Raw genomic sequence first — 18,096 nt, forward strand, 5'->3', positions numbered from 1 at the left:
TGACATCTGAGATTTAGAGTTAGAAGGAGGGCATTCTAGGCATGGTAAGAACATCAGTCCAGTTTAGGGAACAGTAGTGAGTGCAGAATGTTTACTGAGCAGAGAGGCTTAATGTAAAGAGGACAGTCTCTGGTTAAAAACTCAGTGTGGACACTTTCTAGCTGTGTGATTTTAGACATGAAATGTAATCTTCCTGGGCTTCATTTTACTCATCTACATAGTAATAATAATGCTTGTATTCAGAGTTTTCATGAAGGTTTGACATGATGCAGGCATTGGGCATGACAGTCGATGTGTAGGAGCTATTATTTATGCACAATACAAAGAGAGATTAATCATTCAGTCTATTTTTTCAATAAATATAGGAAATCACAAGGCATTTTTCTTGGTTTATGGGATATAGCAGTTTATTAAATACCAAAAATCTACTCTCATGGAGCTTGTCTTCTTGCATAGGGATGTTTTACAAGAAAAGGAAGAGTGGTATAGTTGGAGCAGAAAAAGGGGGTTGGAGGAGATGGTGAGTAGTGATGAATGAGGTTAGAGAGGAAGTAGCAGCCAGTTCAGTAGTGCCTTAGGTATATGGTGAAGATGTTGGGTTTGACTCTGAGTGAAGTGGGAAACCATTTAGACATTTTGAGGGGAGCAGTGACACAGTTTGACTTATATTAAAGGCTCACTCTGGCTGCTATGAAGGAACAAACTGTAGGGAAAGCAGGGCAGAAGCAGGGATATTCCTGCAATAAGTCCAAGTGAGAGGCAGAGGGTTAGGGAGTGGTGGAAGCTGTGAAAATTGGTTAGATGTATTTTCAACAAGGATCTTATAGACTTTACTCTAAGCCTATGGATTGAAGCCTATGGAGTGTGAAAGAAAGAGGGGAATCAGTAAAGATTCTTCTGAATGGAGTTTCCATTTGCTGAAATTAGGGAGATGGTGGTAGTAGCAGGTTTGGGAGGAATTATCAAACATTCTATAGGACATATTAGCTTTGAGGTCTTTATGGACTTCTAAATGGAACCAAACACTAGTAGCAGGTTATGTTTCTGGATTTCAGAAGGTAGGAATGACCTGAAAATACAAATTTGAGAGAAGGCTGCCCTTAGATAATTTTTAAGACTATATGACTAGAGGAGATGAGCTAGGGGGTTTAGTAGAAAGAGACTAGAGGTGTGAGGATCAAGTCTTGAGTTATACCAGTATTTAGAGGGCAGGAAGATGAGAAAGAGCCAGGAAAGAAAACTAAAAGTGATATGGGAGAAGAATTGAAAACTGTTCTACAGGCCAACATGAAGGAACTGTTTCAAAAGCAGGAAGTCATCAGTAATGTCAAATTCTGCTGAATAGATGAGTACGAGGAGCCCTGAGAAATGACAGTTGGACTTGGCAATGTTAAAATCATTGGTGACCTTGACAGGAGCTGTTTTAGCGAGACTAGCAGGGAGTGAAACCCAATTAGAGTAAGTTCAAGAGAGAATAAAACAGGAAGTTCAGACAGCAAGCACAGAAACTCTTTTAAGGAGTTTTGCTGTGAAAGTGAACAAAAAATAAGGAAGATCAAAAAGTTTTTTTAAAAAGACGGGAGATTTAGTGTGTATTTACGCTAATGGAAAAGAACCAACAGAGGGATAAATTGACTTAACTGAAATGTAGCATTCATATTAGAAGTTGTGAGATATGTTTGGATAGTGTATGAAAATATAGTGATTTAAATGACTTCAGACAGTTTATGGTAGATAAAATGAAGCCTTTGTGGATTTCTGAATAAGGAATGACATAAAAACCTACATATGTGCTTATAGTAACATTCACTGAATTGATTTATGATTTAATAATTTTAAGCATCATTATTTCTAATAACCCCCTTAAGTGTAAAAGAAAAGTATCTGCATGTTAAATAGCTCATCTTTAGGTAGACTTACAATGCACTATATAACACTTACTTTATATGTGTTAGCTTATTTAATCTTCTCAACAATTCCAGAGAGTGAATACTATAATCGAGCACATTCTGATGGTGAGGAAACTGAGGCACAGATATTGAGCAACTTTTCCTAGGCAACAGCTATAAGTGGTAGAGCAAGTAATTAAACTCAGACAACCTGGTTCCAGAATAGAGCATAAAGTACCTTTTTCTATTGCTTCTCTCAGTTTATTGTCTTCTAAATTGTAACTTACTTTTAGCCCTATGCACAGTTAATTTATGGGGATCTACAAAGGTCACTATTTTCCTCACCTAAATATTCTGCTTCTCCATTTCTATTCATTCTCCAAATTATATTTCATTTGTTATAGCTGACATGTCTTATAATACTTTTCTCACTGTGCATAATTTACATATCATGTACCCACAAATTCCATTTATACACATATACACTCCTCCACGTGGTGATCAGATGCAGATTCAAGCAGTTGGAATGTTTTTGATAATAGTTGCTTCATAATTGCACAGTGCTTTTTTGCTTGCTAAGCACTACCACATAAGTAATTTTGTTTAATTCTTATGACAACCCTGTGTGTTGGTCAGAATAGACGTAAATATTGCCTTTTAACAAAAATTGGCACAGTGTTTAGCTCAGAGTAGACACTTCATAAATAGTCTAATAAAAGAATGAATTAACGAAAGGTCCATAGTTATAGTCACGGAGTTTGGAAGAACAGAACAGTCATAGAAAGCTGAGACTCCTGACTGCTAATCCAGGGCTTTTTTTTTTTCATTATACTGCAGCTGTCTTGAGTTTTTTTCCTTATTTTTTAAATAAAATTCATTGGCTTCCAAGTACTAGCAGTTAAAATATAATCAAAGTGGTGAGATGGAATTCTTTCCTTGCTGTATCTGAAATTTAGAGCTGGTTTTCGATTGGGGAGTAGTGATGCCACAGGTAGCAGACATTTCTTTGGGTCAATATTCAATTAATGTCTCAGCAGATTGTTAATAGAGACTGAGTTGTAGGGAGTGCTGTTCTGGAGGTGAAATGGATGAAGAAAAGATGATTCTCCATTACTGAACTCATTAAAATACTGAGGGTGATTATTTACACATTTAAGATGTGTTAGTTCTGACTTGGGCAGGCTCCAGCATGGGTAATTGGTATCATTTCCTCCACGTATACCTCTCTCTATTTATTTTAGCAGGCTATAAGGGCAATATGCTTTCTGACATCCTATTTTGGAGCACTTCTACACATTTTCTTCAAATGATTGGACGCTTGCCAGATACACCTTTGAAACCCCATCTATTCCGGGAGTCGGGGAAGAAGTGGCAGCTTCTCATGTGCACCTTCTAAAACAAGCTGTGAGCTGGCCCTGGCTTCTCCCCTCTGAAGAGGGCAGTAACCATTCTTTCTGAATGGGGAAGGCAGTGGCAAGGATGGTGCTGAGAGGTTTGATAAGGAGTTAGAGAATGGGGAGCACATATATTATATTCCTTGTCAGCCAGGAGTGACTTCACATAGCCAAAACACTTAGAATGTGATGGGCATTTGTCAACGTTTTGCTGTTTTAGGGTTGGGGGAGTAAATGGGAGGACCAGCTTTTCAATATGTCTTAGGCATAAACCTTTTTTGGGGAACGAGGGATAACAGTTCATTTTTGTATATGGTAGATGTTATTATTGTCCTTCTCTTCTATGGATCACTAGGCATTTTTCTACATCTTGGTGAGAGGACACATGCAACTCTATTTTAGAATTCCATGCTGCTGCACAAAATTGGGATCACCACCTTCAGGACCCATTTACAGCTAACTCATCTTGGTCAGGAGCATCAAGATGTGGTGCTCCTTTAAATTTATCATGTAAAAGAGGTGTGATCAATACAGCACACTATTAACGCATATCTGCCTTAAAATGTTTTTCTGATCGAAGGCACTTACACCATGTGCAATGTAAGAACAGCTGAAAATATATTTTCATTTTTGGGAAAACAAAATTGGTCTTGCTCACAAGAACTCCCGTAGTCTGTCTATATATGGAGGTTGGATTGTTTCCATGAAACAAAGATGAAAGTTGTGTCCCTAAGTGTCAAAAGATAATCTTTATTCTGCTTGTTTGACATCAGATAAAAACTTAGGCTCCCACATCCTGTAGCACTCATCACAGAGCCCAAGCTTGCACAGACAGCCTCCTGCTGAAGTATGTTTGCAATGATACTTGAGAGTACAAGAGACACGTCTCTATTGTTGGGCCAAGTTGCATCACTAAACCTTAGTTTTCTGGTAGAATGTGTTCGTGGAATGATAATTTAATTATATGTCCCTTTGATCAGAAGTCAAGCTAAAAAATAAAATATTTCTTAAGCAAAATTGTAGTGTACATAGTAGGTGCTTTCAATAAACAGTTGTTGAATAAATGAGTGATTGAAGACATTATGTGCTCTGTTTCTTAAGGTCTTCCAAAGGAAGTATCACTTGAAAATCTCCTCCAACATTTTATTACCAGCAGAGTTTGTCTTTCTATATGAATTCACATACTGGTTTTGATTTCATTGCTTCCTAAATGGCTTCTGATCCATTTTAGTTATTAACTATTTTATGTATTTTAATATTATATAATATTTTCTAGATTCCAAATCTTGGGGCATTTTACAATACATTTAATCTGTTTCACTGTCTACTGCTTGAAATGTTCTAAGTTCCGTTGGGAAGTGAAAAGGGCATATATTACATGTGAAAAGGAAACCAACAATATAATAATTTCCCCTAAACACCTCCCTCACGAGAAAGGCATCCTCCCATTGACACCCATGAAGTAGGGTGCTAAGTTCTGTCTGGAGCTCAGATTGGGCCATGATAGCATTCCTGTGATAACTCTCAAAGTGTGGGTATTGTCAGGAGAACCTTCCTCCTGGCTGTTATCCACCGTATCCACCAGCAGCACCTAGTTGTCTTCTGTGGAAGAATATTAATTGAAGAATAATACATTGTGGTGATAATTTATAATCTTCAATTTATTTTATGTGATTTAAGCCTCCAAGAAATTTATTGATTTTAATTTGCTTCAACAAACATTTGCTGAGAGCTTGAATTTAAGTTGGGCAATTTACAAGAACAGTAGATTTTCTCCTGGAGCTTTTTGAGGACACTCTGTTATGGGGCAACATCCCGTAACATCCGTTCACTTCCTTCCACAAAAGAGGACTTTTGTTGAGATGTTACCTTATTGAATTTACCAATTCTGCCAATTTGCTTTAGGTGAAAGAGCAGCCTGAATAATTTAAGTGCTTTTAGACTAGCTTATTTTTGGCTTAGATATTATTTGTGTTCTCGGAAGTACAATTTTTAACCTGTCAACCATTGTTTAGGAAGGGTGCAGACTTTTCTGGACTCAAGGTAGTTTGGCATCTTGCAGGGAATAATATTTCGTTGGTAGTTTCTAACAAAGGCAATCATTAGTTTAAATAAGGCACAACACAAATTGTGCATGTGACTCTGGCTGTGGAATAATGGTACCCAGACCCAGAGAGAAGTACATTAACACCTTCGTTCAGTGATGAGTTGACCAGAACCATTTATTTCTTTGTCTTGAGACTTGATGGATTACTGGTTTGAAAAGCAGGCAGAGATGTATAGACATAGCACTCATTCTAACAGAAACCAGAGATACTTTTGTTCATCCCTTATTGCTTTTTAAATTCAGCTACATGTAAAGAGGATGCTGCAAGGAAGCACATTATGATTTATGAGTTGTGGAGTGTGCTGCACTAACAAGAATCTTAAGATTGTACTGCAAATTTGTTTTCTATAAATTTAGAAAAGAAAAAATAGGTATTTTCTGTCCGTACAACACTGGATGCTTAAAACTAGAGAACATTTTTTATTTTAGTGACCTTTTTATATTTGGAGGAGCGAATCAACTACATAAGATGAAAAGAAATAATTTATATGGTCTATTTAAAACAATTACCCAAGATGTGAGCCAGCTGAAGTCCATTTACTTGACCAAGAGAATAACTAGCAGATGGCAGCATCAGCACTGAAGAATGTGAGCCTCGGACATAGACGGTCTGCTTATCTTCTCCCCAGTTTGCTTCTGTCAAGGCCTATTTATATAATGCTATGTTCTTATGTAATTATTGCAAATTTGAATTATTTTAGTTTTCAAGCATATAAAACAAAATATGTACACACACACACACACTCTTTTAAAATTCCATATAGTACCTTTTGTTGCAACTTGATGCAATTAATCCTGTTAGAAGGGCAGGGTGAGTTTGATTATTGAACAGTTTCAGTGATTTTTTTTTTTTTTTTTTAACCAAGTCTCATGGCCAGTAAATGATAAGACTTTTTCTTAGAACTTAGATTGTTTGGGCTGGATGTGGTGGCTTATGCCTGTAATCCCAGCACTTTGGGAGGCCAAGATGAGTGGATTACTTGAGGCCAGGAGTTTGAGACCAGCCTGGTCAACATAGCGAAATCCCATCTCTACTAAAAATATAAAAATTATTTGGGTGTGGTGGTGCATGCCTGTAATACTGGCAATTTGGGAGGCTGAGGCAGGCAGACCACTTGAGGTCAGGAGTTTGAGACCAGCCTGGCCAGCATGGCAAAACCCTGTCTCTACTAAAAATACAAAAATTAGCTGGGTGTGGTGGTGCATGCCTGTAATCCCAGCGACTCAGGAGGCTGAGGCAGGAGAATCGCTTGAACCTGGGAGGCAGAGGCTGCAGTGAGCCGAGATCATGCCATTGAACTCCAGCCTGGGTGAGTGAGTGAGTGAATGAGACCAAAAAAAAAAAAAAAAAAAGAACTTAGATTGTTTGTCTAGATTCTGTCACTCTTTCTACTTAGCAAATACACTGAACGTAATACAAACAATAGTGGGGCACAGAGCTACTTAGCATGTACTGTTTATTTCAAGGTCACCAAAGGAAGCTATTGTATACTATGAGCACCACGGTATCCAAGGGCGATGGTTGTGGGCTGAGGCAGCTGTGGAGCCTGGTGAATATCTGAGTAGTCCAGAGCTATGATTACCAATGCATGCCCCATTAAAAAATGAAGCATAACCAGGTGACATGTAGATCTGTATTTCACATCTAAATATAGTAATCAGAAAATCATTTTACATATCATAACACGACTTCTTAATCTTCAAAAGAAAAAGCAATCTCATTTGGTTGTGCTGAAAATCATAATTCACTGGAAAAAATGTAATTTGATCCTTTGCCCTCATTCCAAAACAGGAGCAACAAAGAGAAAGAGAAAGATGTTATCAGCAAGTTAGAGAAATTGGGAGAACTTCTGAAGTACAGGGAGCTGCTGACTTATTTCTTTTATTTTTAAATGAATTTTTGTGCTTTCAATCTAATATGTTAATATCGAACAGGGGAGACTTGTGACTCAAGTAAATATCAGAAACTTGAGAATTTGACTTCTCACTAGAGATAATTTCCACTGAGACTTGAAAAATTACTCCCTAATAACTATATAGCATTCCTGTAATGATTCAATATTATTACATAATAATAGACTGTATGTTATAAACCAATCTTTATTGCCTTTCTCTCCTCAAATGGTTAAGATGAGAAGACTGCTGTTTAATCGTTTGTCCTTTATGGCTCCCATGAGTGAAAGTATAAACAGGACAAAATATACTTCCAGTGAAAATTATTCACAACATATTTTTGTGTTCCTTTTTTCAAAAATCTTTAGGCCATATTAAGTAACTCAGAATAAGTCCAACGTTTCCTTTAATCTTGGTGTATGAGTCCCTAAGCTCTCAGTGCAGGAATTAGTTCTTTGGACTTCTCTTATGTCAGATATCATAGTCTGTCAACAGAAATGGAATGTGGCTTCTACAAAGTAAATTGTATTATCAGCTCAACTTCACATTCAAAGCAACTTTTACCCTCTCCCTCTCTCTCAATTAAATTCTAGGACAGTATTTAAAACTGTAGTTCCTTTCACTTTCTTCAAGTTTAGTCAAAGAGAGTCTGGTATACAATAAAAATAGGATGTTTATTTCTATTCGAAAGCATAGGAACAGAAGCTTTATTTTCTAACTTGTTTGCAAATAGAACACTATCACAATTCTAACAAGACTTGGTAGATATTACTTGCATTGTTGGGAAATAAGCATCATGACTTACTAAGGACAAGTTACATAACCACTGAAACATTTCCAGCTGTCCATTCTTGTACCCACTGTTAAACTGTACATGAGGGTATGTTCATGTGGAAATTTATGCACATGGATTACATTACTACTGTGATGATTTTTTAAAAAATCTAAATAATATCCCATGTACAAAAAACATAATGGAAAATGTTCTTTAGAATAATACAAGTCTTTAAAGAGTCCTCATGGCTACCTCTTCTTTTGCAGTTTCTAATCTGAATGGGTCTCTGGAAAAAGACTACAAAGGATTTCAAGATATGTGATGGAAAAAGGCAACTTACTCAGCCTTTGTAGTCCTCTGTTCACTAATGTTTTCCCTTAGCTGTTAATAAATAATCAAGCCCTATCTTTTGCACAGTGTTCAGCATGGCAGGGTGGAAAGAGCTACATGAATGAGAAGACCGGAGTTCTCCTGCACATTCTACAGCTTAATCATCTGTATCCCCACATGAATGTAAGCCCCATGGGGGCAGGGACTGGGCTCTCTTGTTATTGGATCTTCAGCATCTATCACAATCTAAATTTTTTTGTTCTACAAATATTTGAATGCCTTCTTTGTGTTAGGCACTATTCTACATACTGCTCAATGAATACAATAACAAAATCCTTGCTTTTAGTGTGTTTACACTTTAGTGGGAAGATATACGTGGTGTTATGAAGGATAATATAGCAGTGTTAGAGGATACAGATTGTTGGTAAAATGAGTGCATGTTTATATCAATGTGTCAGGCACAGCATTACAGAGGGTGGTAGGAGAGGGCTATCTGTTACATTGATATTTGAGCAAGGCCAGGGATGAGGTGAGAGAATGAGCAATGTGATCTATGGTGATAGTTCAGGGAAGACCGACTAGCAGGAGACTCTGGGATGCTTGGTGTAGTCACAGAACAGTAATTATAATAAGTACAAAGGACAATGAGTAAACCTGAAGTCATAGAGGTGTTAGTATTAGGACTTGAGACCATTAGCTTTATCTGTCTAATAGTGGCTATTAAGCTCATTTTCAGCTCTGAGAAGGAAATTGTACCAACTTCTCTGATTCTTAAAGTGCTGGAGTTCCAGAATGATTTATAGAGCACTGATTAATAATCCCAGGGACTTTGGGAGGGCAAGGTGGGTGGATCACGAGTTCAAGAGATTGAGACCATCCTGGCCAACATAGTGAAACCCCATCTCTACTAAAAATACAAAAAACTAGCTGGGCGTGGTAGCACGTGCCTTTAGTCCCAGCTACTTGGGAGGCTGAGGCAGGAGAATTGCTAGAACCAGGGAGGCAGAGGTTGCAGTGAGCTGAGATTGCACTACGGCACTCCAGCCTGGTGACAGATTGAGACCGTGTCCCAAAACAAAACAAAACAAACAAACAAACAAAATCCCAGGGACCTGGGACCTAGAATTCTACCCCTTCCTGGTTTATATTGTTTGGTGATAATAGCAGAAAATATTTCATTCTGAGAGTCACTGGTACTCTAAACGGTACTGCTGTTTTTGCCCAAGGATATGATTTTGAATCCTATGGGTATAAAATTGGAGAGTGGATTTATGGAGATGTAGGGTATTGTAAAGGAAAATAGGATGTTCCATAGAAAATATGTCATATTCCAGCACTGTATAGCTTTTTAGCTTCCAAATAGTCTATTTCATTGCTGAATCTTTTTAAACCATAGCATGTTTTATTTCCTACTATGCCCAAATTACATAGCAGCTGTTGACCTTGTGCTTTGTGAAATAAGCCCTTTAAAAAATAAAACAAAAAACTAAATTTGAATAGAGTGTGGGTCCATGGGATGAAGAAGGAAATTAAAGAACTCTTAAATATATGAAAAGCATTTGGGTCAGAAGTTTAAAAAAAAAAAATAACTTTTTTTTTTTTTTTTTTTTTTTTTTTTTTTTTTGCCTTCCCCTTGCTGGTAGGAATACAGTCATTCTGGAAGGCAATCTGGTAGCGCTTAGTGAAATGAAGTTAACATATGTTTCATGACTACCCATCTCAAGCATAGGTATACCCTACAGAAAATTCTCACAAAGGTAAATGAATATGTTTGAGGATGATCTTTCTCTCTTATCCATATATTTTGTTGTTGCTGGGAGTGGTACTTGAGAACTAAAGGATATATATATATCTCAATACTGAGGGGACTGAGGAATTAAAATGTGAAAGATCCGTGTTTAACATGGGGCACTTAAAAGCAACAAGCTGGATATGAACAGAGCAACATGGATACACATTAAGAACCTGGATAGGGGCCGGGCGCGGTGGCTCAAGCCTGTAATCCCAGCACTTTGGGAGGCCGAGACGGGCGGATCACGAGGTCAGGAGATCGAGACCATCCTGGCTAACACGGTGAAACCCCGTCTCTAGTAAAAAATACAAAAAAATAGCCGGGCGAGGTGGCGGGTGCCTGTAGTCCCAGCTACTCGGGAGGCTGAGGCAGGAGAATGGCGTAAACCCGGGAGGCGGAGCTTGCAGTGAGCCGAGATCCGGCCACTGCACTCCAGTCTCGGCGACAGAGCAAGACTCCGTCTCAAAAAAAAAAAAAAAAAAAAAAAAAAAAAAAAAAAAAAAAGAACCTGGATAGGTATTAGGAACATGGTATGAGTTAAAAAAATTAAAAAGAAACAGGATGCATCATCTAATACTACTTCTATAAATTACATTTATACATTTGTATGAACTTACTATTTTTATAAATATATGGGCATTTTATAATGCACATAACAAGCAAGTTAGAAAAGGGGGCCTGAGGGATGAGAGGACATTAGGAATAAATTGGAAATTAAACTAAAACAAAGGGGGGGCTTTACAACGATTACAATTCATTATGAACAAAGGAATGTGGTTAACTCACCTCCTTGTACCTGGAGTTTCAAAAGACAAAAGAAAGTCATGCACAGATCTATTATTTAGAAATCAAATAACCTTTTTTGATTTCCTTATATTGTAATTCCAGGATACAATTTTTTTTCCTTCCTTCCTTCCTTCCTTCCTTCCTTCCTTCCTTCCTTCCTTCCTTCCTTCCTTCCTTCCTTCCTTCCCTCCCTCCCTCCCTCCCTCCCTCCCTTCACTCTCTTCCCTCTCTCCCTCCCTCCCTTCCCTCTCTTTCCTCTCTTCCCTCTCTTCCCTCCCTCCCTCCCTCCCTCACTTCCTTCGTTTCTCGCTTTCTCACTCTCTCACCCAGGCTGGAGTGCAATGTTGTGACCTCGGCTCACTATAGCCTACACCTCTAGGGTTCCAGCAATTCTCCTGCCTCAGTCCCCCAGGTAGCTGGGATTATAAACATGCACCACCACGCCCAGCTAATTTTTGTATTTTTAGTAGAGATGGGGTTTCACCATGTTGGCCAGGCTCATCTCGAACTCCTGACCTCAGGTGATCCAGCCACCTTGGCCTCCCAAAGTGTTAGGATTACAGACGTGAGCCACTGCAGCTGGCCAGGGATACATTTCTTTTCTTATTCTTCTTTTTTAAAATTATACTTTAAGTTCTAGGGTACATGTGCACAACGTGCAGGTTTGATACATAGGCATACATGTGCCATGTTGGTTTGCTGCACCCATCAACTCATCGTTTACATTAGGTATTTCTCCTAATGCTATCCCTCCCCCAGCCCCCCACCCCACGACAGGCTCTGGTGTGTGATGTTCCCCACCCTGTATCCAAGTGATTCAATTCCCACCTATGAGTGAGAACATTGTTCAATTCCCACCTATGAGTGAGAACATGCGATCTTTGGTTTTCTGTCCTGTGATAATTTGCTGAGAATGATGGTTTCCAGCTTCGTCCATGTCACTGCAAAGGACATGAACTCATCCTTTTTATGGCTGCATAGTATTCCATGGTGTATATGTGCCACATTTTCTTAATCTGGTCTATCATTGATGGACATTTGTGTTGGTTCCAAGTCTTTGCTATTGTGAATAGTGCCACAATAAACATATGTGTGCATGTGTCTTTATACTAGCATGATTTATAATCCTTTGGGTATATACCAGTAATGGGATTGCTGGGTCAAATGGTAATTCTAGTTCTAGATCCTTGAGGAATTGCCACATCTCTTCCACAATGGTTGAACTAATTTACACTCCCACCAACAGTGTAAAAGCGTTCCTATTTCTCCACATCCTCTCCAGCATCTGTTGTTTCCTGACTTTTAATGATTGCCATTCTAACTGGTGTGAGATGGTATCTCATTGTGGTTTTGATTTGCATTTCTCTGATGGCCAGTGATGAGCATTTTTTTCATGTGTCTCTTGGCTGCATAAATGTCTTCTTTTGAGAAGTGTCTGTTTATATCTTTTGCCCACTTTTTGATGGGATTGTTTTTACTTGTAAATTTGTTTGAGATCTTTGTAGATTCTAGATATTAGCTCTTTCTCAGATGGGTAGATGGCAAAAATTTTCTCCCATTCTGTAGGTTGCCTGTTCACTCTGATGGTAGGTTTTTTTTTTTTTTTTTTTTTTTTTTTTTTTTTTTTTTTTTTTTTTTTTTTTTACCATGCAGAAGCTCTTTAGTTTAAGTAGATCCCATTTGTCTATTTTGGCTTTTGTTGCCATTGCTTTTGGTTTTAGTCATGAAGTCCTTGCCCATGCCTAGGTTTTCTTCTAGGGTTCTTATGGTTTTAGGTCTATCATTTAAGTCTTTAATCCATCTTGAATTAATTTTTGTATAAGGTACAAGGAAGGGATGCAGTTTCAGCTTTATACATATGGCTAGCCAGCTTTCCCAGCACCATTTATTAAATAGGGAATCCTTTCCCCATTTCTTGTTTTTGTCAAGTTTGTCAAAGACCAGATGATTTTAGATGTGTGGTGTTATTTCTGAGGCCTCTGTTCTGTTCCATTGTTCTATATCTCTGTTTTGGTACCAATAACATGCTGTTTTGGTTACTGTAGCCTTGTAGTATAGTTTGAAGTCAGGTAGTGTGATGCCCCCAGCTTTGTTCTTTTTGGTTAGGATTGTCTTGGCAATGCAGGCTTCTTTTTGTTTCCACATGAACTTTAAAGCAGTTTTTTCCAATTCTGTGAAGAAAATCATTGGTAGCTTGATGGGGATGGCATTGAATCTATAAATTACCTTGGGCAGTATGACCATTTTCACGATATTGATTCTTGCTATCCATGAGCATGGGATATTATTCCATTTGTTTGTGTCCTCTTTTGTTTCATTGAGCAGTGGTTTGTAGTTCTCCTTGAAGAGGTCCTTCACATCCCTTGTAAGTTGGATTCCTAGGTATTTTATTCTCTTTGAAGCAATTGTGAATGGGAGTTCACTCATGATTTGGCTCTCTGTTTGTTAATGGTGTATAGGAATGCTTGTGATTTTTGCACATTGGTTTCATACCCTGAGACTTTGTTGAAGTTGCTTGTCAGCTTAAGATTTTGGGCTGAGACGATGGGTTTTTCTAAATATACAATCATGTCATCTGCAAACAGGGACAATTTGACTTCTTCATTTCCTAATTGAATACCCTTTATTTCTTTCTCTTGCCTAATTGTCCTGGCCAGAACTTCCAATACTATGTTGTATAGGAGTGGTGAGAGAGAGCATCCTTGTCTTGTGATGGTTTTCAAGGGGTATACTTCCAGTTTTTGCCTATTCAGTGTGATATTGGCTGTGGGTTAGTCATAAATAGCTCTTATTATTTTGAGATACATTCCATCAATACCTAGTTTATTGAGAGTTTTTAGGATGAAGGGCTGTTGCATCTATTGAGATAATTATGTGGTTTTTGTTGTTGGTTCTGTTTATGTGATGGGTTTTGTTTATTGATTTGTGTATGTGGAACCAGGCTTGCATGGCAAGGGATACATTTCTATGGGGGCAAAGTATCTGGAGTTATTCTAAACAGTTCATAAACATAAAATATATTTTAAAGGTAATTTATGTAAAAGAAAATAAATTTCTGAATAAGCATTAGCAATAATGTTTCTAGTCAGTGTGACATTTAAAGTATATTTTAAAGTATACTTTTATGAGACACAGCGTTGGTAAAGCTTGCCTATGAGATATGGGGTGGGAGATGGGCAAAGAGGGTGGTTAATTTTTCTTATTTATTTCCATGAAACTTCTTTTGTAGAGGCTTCCTTTCCAGTCTCGTTTGCCATATCTGCATCTTTCATTAACTGGTCTCTTTCTAGGCATCTTTACTGTGGTGATTGAGCTGCCATGGGGGAGGGGGTGGTGCCATGCTCCTACTTTGTGGCAGCAGTGTTGTTTCTCTTTAAGATTGGTTTTTCTTTTCTTATTTATTTCCTCTTATTTTCTCTGTTCCTTTCTTTTCTTAATTTCCTACTTACTCACCTTCCTTTTTCAAGTCTGATGATTCTTTGTCCAATTTAGGACATTTTCTAGGCAGTACTTCAGTGGATTGCTAGAATATACTTTACCTCACTCCTTTCTCACTCTTCCTATACCCTGGAAAAGGATGAACTTATGCTGCCAGCTTTAATTTCTGAAATGATGTTGCAGTAGATGAACTGCCATTTCACTAACCTTTTTCTATTTGTTCCATTTTTATTCATGTGATATAATATAAAACACATAGCCTTTGAGATGTGCTTCAGTGGCCTGATTTTAAAACCTTCATTGAAGATGTTTTTCCATACTTACCCAGTAAGGCAGTGATTCACTTTACCATTCCCCAATTCCACTGAGTTATTGGCTCCTCAAAGGATAATTACTATTTATCTAATTATGTGGAAAGTGCTATGCAGTGGCAGGGTAATTAGACAATGTAGTGCACAATCACAAAGTGACTCTAGTATTTGGGGGAGTTTGTTTGACCAGAATTTATTTTAATGGCTATTATTGGATAGCAAAAGAGAATAACATGACATTATCTGCAGAAAAATGGCAAATGTCATTTAGTTTCCCATTATAACCTATTATAGTTTAGCACTGAAGAAGCCATGCATATTATTCCGTGAAAATGAATTTCACACAGTTTCCTGGTTACTGGAGAACTAGGCTCTTGGGTTTTCTGATTGGGAGACAGTCACAAGTGTTAATTAAAGACAGATTGATCACTCCATGTATGTCTACTTTGAAAAACAATGCAAACGTAGGCAACATTGGCAAGAACTGGCCATCATAGCTACTGCTCAATTGGGACTTCAATTCTTGCAGTTTCTTGAAGTATGGTACATGAGCTACTGGCATCACTGGTGGGACTTTGAGCCTGGGAGGGGCTTCTTGTCAAATGTCAATTTCTTGCCTCCTGCTTCTCCAGGGGTTCTAATTCAGTAGGTCTTTGTTGAGGCCCTGAAATCTGCATTTTATCCAGACGGACTCAAATGCTTTCAGGTGAATCCAAGTTATCTTCAATGCTGAGCACCACTGAGAACCAAGAGGAAATCCATTTCTAATGTGTGTGGGCATGTGTGGAGACTTTGGGGCTGTTTCTTCTTCATCCCCCATGGTACTTCTGTCTGATGTAGGTGTATGTCAATCTTCCTTTCTTTCTCATGTAGGAACTGTTCTTCTCTTTAAACTTTAAAATACATTTTCATTTTGAAAATTATTATTAGAGTATTTGTTATAAAATATTATAACATTAATTTGTCATATTTTGAAATATAGGGTCTGAGATATATGGTGAAGTCTTATAAGAATATCAAATTCACCAAATTTATTTTAGAAGATATTTATATAGGATGTTAGGCCTTTTGACAATTTCATTAAATTCTGCTTTTAAAGTAAGAATTGATTTTTTTGAGCAATTACTCAGGTGGATTTAGTGTTTTGTATACATTATCTCTTTTTAATCCACACAGTCTCCTATTGAGAGGGGCAATATTATTTTACATGGAAAAATGTGGCACAGAGAAGTTAAGTAACTTGCACAGAGTCATGTAGCTCATTAAATATTCATTGCTAAGCGAAACCTGGGCAATGCTACTTCTGAGCATCTTCATCATGGTCACTATTGTAGGAATGTTTTCATTATTTTTATAAAAGGAATTCTTAATCTAAAAGAAGGCAAAACCCTAATCTACTGAAATCAGTGGAATGATTTTCTTTCTTTCCTCTTTATTTCCTATTACCTCCCCTTCACAATCAAACGATATCTGAAAACTGATTAGAAGATGAGGGCACCACTGTGCTTGCATTGTGAGAGCCTGGCTGAAAGAAAGACTGATGTTCACAAAAGTGGCTGTTTTGCATTGATTTATCTTATGGTTGAGAAAGACAAAGTGAGAGAATGGTTTCATACTGTAGGAAGCTACAAAGACTTGTAGAATTAAATGAAAGCAAACAAGAGAAAGCTAGGCTTTTAAAAAGAGTAGCAATTTTACTTCGCTTGTCTACCAACTATAAGACATACAAATACAATTTTATTCTTTATAGAGACCAGGTATAGGGTTACAGAATGAATTTCACAAAAGAAGAGGTTTCAGTCAAGTGGGCTTTCTGACAGTAGCACATTCATTGTCTGGATTTAGCAATGGAAGCCATGACATTCAGTGTATACTTGGCAAACAAGGTCAAATAGGAAAGTCAAACAATAAGGTATCTTTGTTTCATATTTTGCTGGAGCACTTTATAATATTTCTAGTGTGGATGTGAAAAGCATAGACTATCAGGAAAGGAGATAATTAATTTTAAAAGTGCTTATTTAATACTAGCAAATTGGAACCATTTTAAAATTTGGAGACAATATATTTTATCCAAAGATCTTGCTAAGAGGAAAATTGAAAGGCTGATCACATCTACCATTTAATGAGGCTTAGGTCGAAAAGCATACTTGAGTCTTTCATTTGGGATTAGAGTATATGTAGTTTGTAATGCAAATTCATATGAAATGCTGCAAAATGTTTTGTGCATTGAAAGGTTTTTAAATGACCCCATCTTCTCTTCAAGGATCTAGAACTAGAATTACCATTTGACCCAGCTAGCCCATTACTGGGTATATACCCAAAGGATTATAAATCATGCTGCTATAAAGACACATGCACATGTATGTTTATTGCGGCACTATTCACAATAGCAAAGACTTGGAACCAACACAAATGTCCATCAATGATAGACTGGATTAAGAAAATGTGGCACATATACACCATGGAATACTATGCAGCCATAAAAAGGATGAGTTCATGTCCTTTGCAGTGACATGGACGAAGCTGGAAACCATCATTCTCAGGAAACTATCACAAGGACAGAAAACCAGACACTGCATGTTCTCACTCACAGGTGGGAATTGAACAATGAGAACACTTGGACACAGGGTAGGGAACATCACACACCGGGGCCTGTTGTGGGGTGCGGGGAGGGATAGCATTAGGAGATATACCTAATGTAAATGAGTTAACGGGTGCAGCACACCAACATGGCACAGGTATACATATGAAACAAACCTGCACGTTGTGCACATGTACCCCAGAACTTAAAGTATAATAAATGAAAAAGAAAATTTGGATTATAATAAACATTTGCTGATCGAATTCAAAGTAAATGCCTATTTAGATGATTTGTGTGTGTTTGCTTTTATTTGTTAGGAGAGTTCTTTATAAAATTGTATTTTATGATTTTTATTTTTCCAGTCATGTATGAATTGTGAAATCCAGAAATATCAAAATACATTGTTTAACAACTAATAATAGATACATTTAATGAAAGGAGAACAAAACCTTAGACTGCATTGGTGGCAGGTTCTATCATGTTGGTAGGAGTGTCTTATGACAACTAAGTATATTGCCTTTTGATTGGGTAATTAATGAGTCCAATAGAGGCTCAGTGAAGAAAATGAAAAGGCAAAACATATCATTTTTGATTTTTCATCTATTAGTGATTCTTTCCAGCTGATGAAGGAAGAAAAGTGATTTTGTTAAAGGTTTGCCTAAGATTTAGGTTAGTTATGCAATTATACCATTTGGTAAAGTGGATTCCCTTTATTTTTTCATTCCAGCTTTATTGAGGTATGATGGACAAATAAAAATTGTATGTATTTAAGGTGTACCATGTGACGTTTTGATATATGT

General features: G+C 37.4%; 1 protein-coding gene and 1 pseudogene across 2 annotated transcripts in view; both read left to right on the plus strand.

Moving 5' to 3' along the window:
- LOC139356725 (small ribosomal subunit protein uS3 pseudogene) overlaps positions 1–9,988 on the plus strand; it is a 54,091-nt pseudogene extending 44,103 nt beyond the window's left edge.
- The window catches only part of TAFA2 (TAFA chemokine like family member 2), a 507,044-nt gene that overhangs the window by 205,262 nt on the left and 283,686 nt on the right, over positions 1–18,096 (plus strand). The gene's annotated exons all lie outside the window — the stretch shown is intronic.

Source organism: Macaca nemestrina, chromosome 10 (genome assembly GCF_043159975.1).
Source record: "Macaca nemestrina isolate mMacNem1 chromosome 10, mMacNem.hap1, whole genome shotgun sequence".
In the NCBI taxonomy this organism is placed as follows: domain Eukaryota; kingdom Metazoa; phylum Chordata; class Mammalia; order Primates; family Cercopithecidae; genus Macaca; species Macaca nemestrina.